We start from the raw sequence: 6,397 nt of genomic DNA on the forward strand, positions 1-6,397 counted from the left end.
TCTCCAGTTGGGTCGGGGTTCTTCTTCGTGGGTAAAAAGGACGGTTCGTTGCGACCCTGCATCGACTTCAGGGAATTGAACCGTATCACGATTAAAAACTCATACCCACTGCCTCTCATTTCGGTCTTGTTTGACCAGCTTCGTACTGCCACCATTTTTTCTAAGATTGACCTACGCGGTGCGTACAATCTAATCCGAATAAGAGAGGGGGATGAATGGAAGACTGCCTTTAATACCCACTCAGGGCATTATGAATATTTGGTGATGCCTTTTGGGCTCTGTAATGCCCCGGCAGTCTTCCAGGACTTCATGAACGATGTGCTCAGGGAATATTTGGATAGATTCTTAGTTGTATACTTAGATGACATCCTAATCTTCTCCCATTCCCTTGAGGAACATCGGAAGCATGTACGCTTAGTCCTCCAGAAACTCAGAGACCACCAGCTTGGGGCGAAGCTGGAGAAGTGCGAATTTGAAGTTCAGCAAATCGCATTTCTAGGATATATTATCTCCCCAGAAGGTTTCCAAATGGAGAGTTCCAAGGTACAGGCAGTCCTGGATTGGGTGCAGCCCACTAGTTTGAAGGCGCTTCAGCGTTTTCTGGGCTTTGCAAATTTTTATAGACGATTTATCGCTGGATTTTCGTCTATAGTGGCGCCCTTGGTGGCACTCACTAAGAAAGGGGCGGATGTTGCTCACTGGTCTTGTGAGGCCAAAGCGGCTTTTGCCCGTCTCAAAAGGGCATTTGTCTCGGCCAAGGTGCTGCGACACCCAGATCCAGAGCGTCCTTTTGTGGTGGAGGTGGATGCCTCTGAGATGGGTATTGGGGCAGTGCTCTCTCAGATGGGGGTGTCTGATAATCGCCTTCATCCCTGTGCTTACTTTTCCCGTAAATTTTCGCCTGCCGAGATGAATTATGACGTGGGTAACCGGGAATTGTTGACTATTAAGGATGCACTCGAGGAGTGGAGACACTGGCTTGAGGGGGCTAAGTTTGTGGTCTCAATTCTCACCGACCATAAGAATTTGGCATATTTAGAGTCAGCGAAGCGCCTCAATGCCAGGCAGGCACGATGGGCTTTGTTTTTTGCTCGCTTTAATTTTTTGATAACATATCGCCCTGGGTCAAAAAACATCAAGGCTGATGCGCTCTCGCTGAGTTTTGCTCCAATCCAGGAGACCACCGAGGAGCCATTGCCCATTGTGTCCCCATCATGTATTAAAGTGGGCATTACCCAGGACCTCTTGTCATTAGTCCTTAGAGCACAGGAGCAGGCTCCTCCAGACCTTCCGGTAGGTCTTTTGTTTGTGCCTCCTAGGTTAAGACAGCGAGTGTTCCTGGAATTCCATGCCAAGAAGTCGGCAGGTCACCCGGGTATTGCCAGAACTCGGGAGTTGCTATCTAGGGCGGTGTGGTGGCCCTCGGTGGCTAGGGATGTGGATCAGTGGGTTCGGGCATGTGACATCTGTGCCCGAAATAAGACTCCTAGAGGGGTTTCTGTTGGCCCATTACATCCACTCTCTATTCCATCTAAGCCATGGACCCACATTTCAATGGATTTTGTGGTGGACTTGCCCAAATCCTCGGGGATGACAGCCATCTGGGTTGTCGTTGACAGGTTTTCGAAGATGGCGCACTTCGTTCCATTGGTTGGGCTGCCATCGGCCAGACGCCTGTCTGAATTATTTATGCTGCATGTTGTGCGCCTCCACGGGTTGCCACTTGATGTGGTCTCTGACCGCGGATCCCAGTTTGTGGCCAAATTCTGGAGGGCATTTGTTCCGATCTCCAGATTTCTGTCAGCTTGTCGTCAGGCTACCATCCGCAGTCTAATGGGCAGACTGAAAGGGTGAACCAGTCCTTGGAGCAGTTCCTTAGGTGTTATGTCTCCAAGTGTCAGACTGACTGGGTTGCTCATCTGTCCATGGCGGAGTTTGCCTATAACAACGCGGCTCACTCTGCTACAGGGATCTCTCCCTTCCTTTGTGTGTATGGGCATCATCCTAAGGCCAATTCTTTTGATCCCCTGGACTCCACGCCTGGTGGTTCCTCTGTGGTTTCAGTCCTTAGAGGTATTTGGAGGAAAATGAAGAAAGCCCTTGTGTCTGTGTCATTAGTGACCAAAAGGGTTTTTGATAAGCGGAAAAGACCCTGCAGCTTCAAATTAGGAGACTTCGTCTGGTTGTCTACCAAGAATTTGAAGTTGAGACAGCCATCTCATAAGTTAGGCCCCCGGTTCATCAGTCCTTATAAGATCACTAGGGTTATCAATCCGGTGGCATTTCAGTTAGATCTACCCCGTTCTTTGGGTATCAATAAAACATTTCATTGTTCCCTTTTAAAACGGGCGATTAGTAATCCTTCTTCCAGTGGAAGACCTTCCCCTCTTCTGATACGTGGCCAGAGGGAGTTTGTTGTTGAAAGGATTCTTGACTCCAAGATGGTTCGGGGTCGGCTGTCATTTTTGGTGCACTGGAAGGGGTATGGCCCGGAGGAGCGGTCGTGGGTGCGCAGTTGTGATCTTCATGCCCCCAGACTGTTACGCTCTTTCTTCTCGCAGTTCCCCGATAAACCCGGTGGTAGGGGTTCTTTGACCCCCTCGTCAGAAGGGGGGTACTGTTAGGGTCTCCTGCTCTGTGCTGCCACGTCGTCATGGCAACCGGGAGACAAGTGCTAGCGGAGTAACCTGAGCGTAGCTGATACTCTGGTTCGGGTCTTTTGCTGTGCAGTGGTTACAGGCTCTGTGCACGGCAGGGGATCCGGTGCTGGTTTTTGTGCTCACAGTCTGTGAGGTCTGAGTGGGGCGTGGACAGCACCTGCTATATAAACCCTCTTCTCAGGTTAGGCAGATGCTGCTGAATCTTTGTTGGTTAGTCAGTTCCTGAAAGCTAGCTAGTACTGTGTAAACTTTGTATTTGTTTGTTGCTTACTGCAAATAGGCCTTGGGATTTCGTATTACACTCTGCCAATCCAGACCTAGCAGTAAGACTGGAGTCAGTCGTTTAACCTGCTGGGGTTCTTTTGCTACTCTGTGAACCTAGCAAGTTTGTGGCTGCATTCTCAGACTTGCCTGCCAAAATCCTTTCTCACTGTGCAAGGTGTTCAGGTGTCAGTTTAATGGCAGTAAGCTGAACCAGTGCACTGCAAGTGAGGACTAGGATTGTGGAGACTCTCCTTGTGTCTATTATTCCATCTCTGACCAAGGAGTTTACTGCCACACCCGTTGGTAACCCTTTAGGGTTTTGCTGTTGCCCTTAGCAACAGCATTTCGGGTTCTCTACGTATTAAATCACTACATCTCGCTTCTTTCCATCTGAGCATTCCTAATACTAGGGAGACACCCAGTTTCTTAGCCTTTGGGCTTCTCTGTTCACCTTGTGTTTATTTTGTTATCCTATCACCTTCTGTGTATGTAATGTCATATTCCCCAGTCTGTCTGTGAGTTTATTTGTTTTGCATCCCTCACCGTTCAGACACCAGTACATTCCTGCTGGCACTGGTGTGCATAACAACCACGAACAAAGGCGATTTCTGAGGACCTCAGAAGTTGTTGATGCTCGTTAGGCTGGAACAGGTTATAAAACCATCTTTAAAGAGGTTGGACTCCACCAATCAACAGTAAAAATTTAGAAAATTCCAGACCATTATGACTTTCCTCAGGAGTGGTCAACCAACACAGATCACACCACGAGCAAGGCGTCTAATAGTTTGCAATGTTGCAAAGGAACCCAAGGTAACCTCTAAGCAACTGAAGGCCTTTCTCACATTAGGTAATGTTAATTTTCATGAGTCCACCATCAGGAGGACACTGAATAACAATGGTGTGATTGCAAGGAGAAGGTCGCTGCTCTCCAAAAACAACATTGCTGCCCATCTGCAGTTTGCTAATGATCATCTGGAAAAGCCGGAACACTATTGGTACAACGTTTTGTGGACAGATGAGTCCAAATAGATCTTTTTGGATTAAATGAAAAGCTTATGTTTGGAGAAAGGAAAACACTGCAATCCAGCAAAAAAAGACAACAACTCATACCATCTGTGAAACATGGTAGTGATAGTGTTATCATGGTTTGAGACTGTTTTGCAATGAATTCTAAATTATACCATAATATTCTAAAGGAAAATGTCAGGGCATCGGTGCATCTCAAGAGAACACGGGTCATGCAGCAAGACAATGACTGGAAGCACACAAGTCATTCAACCAAAGAATGGTTAAAGAAGCATACATTTAAAGTTTTGGACTGGCCAACTTAAAGTCCTGACCTTAATCCAGTTGAAATGTTGTAGAAGGACCTGAAGTGAGCAGTTCATGGGAGAAAACCCTCCAACATAAAAGAGCTAAAGCTGTTTTGTACGGAGCGATGGAGTAAAATTCCTCCAAGCTGATGTTCAGGACTAATCAACAATTAGCGGAAACGTTTACCTCAGATTTTTACACAAGTCAAACAAATGAGGAAAAAAATTAAACGTATTGAGGAAAAATAACAATGAATGAAAAAAGAAGAGAAACCTAAAATAAAATTTCAAATATTAATTTTATCTCTTTGTAAAAACTGAAAAACAAACTGAACTGACCTGAAATTTTAAGTCCAAAATAAAAAAGGGCCCATTGCACTAAAGAGAGCAGAGAATTTGCATAAATCTAAAGTGAGCAGTTTAGATAATTACAAGTAAAATGTAACTGAGAGAGGAATGTATGAAAATTTCATGGTTGCTTAAAAATGACTTTCACAGCCAAGCTTCAGAATAGTTATCTAGAACAAAGAGTAACTTGTACTAAGATTATCTATGTATTCACAGTGAATATAGGGCCTGATTCAGAGATGGACCTAGTAAGCATCGCTGCTGCATCTTTGGACACAGCAGCGATGCTCAAATATTCTAATAAAGCAGGAGGCGTCTGAGGGAAACACATCTTTTTAAAAGTGAATTTAAATATTTTAATGGAAAATAATTTGCCGAATGAGATTTAGAGCCCCCACAGTGCCATAGGTCCCTTTTGCAACATTAGATCCTCTTTAAATGGCTAAAGATTCCCAGTGGCATTACTTCTTACTGTGGTAATAGATTTCCCAATGGCATTATCCATACATCTCTAGTGTCCATACAGTAAGAAGCCCAGCACCAATGGCAATAAACTTCCCTACTAATAGAACTCCCACCCACCCAGTGGAAATACATCTCCTTGTGTCATTAAATAGCCAAACTCCTATGGCACTAGATACCCCCTGGTGACCAGAGAACCCCTCCCTACATGCAGAGCACAGTGGAGAGGGCTCAGGGATTATCAGTTCCTTTGCTGATCTCTGCAATAGTGCTCAGAAGAAAATGTTAGTACCTCTCTTTGCATTGGGTTCTAACTTTACAATCTGGTCAGTGCACTCCAGAATGCTGTTGCATGCTAATCTTGGGCAAAAAATCATCAGTCGTAACTATGGCTAGCAACCACAATATCATTGCCTGGAGGGCCGGACAGTAGCATGAAATCAGTTCTGCACTTGTAGTCAAAATGTCGACATTCAAAATATCAAAATTCAGAATGTTGACATGGGTGGTCATTCCGAGTTGTTCGCTAGCTGCATTCGTTCACTTCCATAAATGGCTCACAGTCAATCTCGGTAGGTAATCTTAATTGCACATTCACAGGCAGCTTGCCTTTCCTCCCAAACATCAGAAAATATGGAATATGTCCCATTGACCCATGAGTGATATAATTATAGATGAATACGAGTTTGGCCAGAAAAGTGGACCACTATAGTTGCTGTTGCATTGACAAGGTTCTTAATAAGTTTATTAGAACTTGATTGGTCCTCTTACATAATCCATTTCATTGTGGGTGGTAAACTGTGGTCTGTAAATTTTTCCATACGTATAATGCGCACAGTTCATGGATCAACTTCGATGTAAATGCTGGGCCTTGGTTAGTCAATATCTTGTCTGGGTACCCATATGGTCTATCAACAGCCCTCCAGTAGATCTCAGCGGTCGTTCTCACTGTCAGATCCTTTACAGGCAAGGCTACAGTGAATTTAGTGTAATGGCCAATTATGCTAATGGCATACAAATACTTCTCTCTCCCTCTACTCTTCTCCAGTTTAACATGGTTAATGATAACCAGTTCTAGATGTCATTGACTCACACTGGGGTGTAAAGGTGCTCTCCGTGTACTTGGAGATGGGTGTCGCAAAATGCAAAATTTACACCAATTACACCAATCTTCGAAACACTTTCTCAAGTCGATCCAATAAAAGCAATTCCTTATAGTGGACTCTGTCTTTTGGTGGCCTAAATTATCTGATTGGTCATAATATGAATGCAACAGGACATCAGCTTTCGAACTGGGGATCACATTTTGAGTTACTATATGATGAGTTCAGGCTTCTAAGCTCCTTCGTA

The sequence above is a fragment of the Pseudophryne corroboree genome, chromosome 5 (assembly GCF_028390025.1).
Source record: "Pseudophryne corroboree isolate aPseCor3 chromosome 5, aPseCor3.hap2, whole genome shotgun sequence".
Taxonomy (NCBI): Eukaryota; Metazoa; Chordata; class Amphibia; order Anura; family Myobatrachidae; genus Pseudophryne; species Pseudophryne corroboree.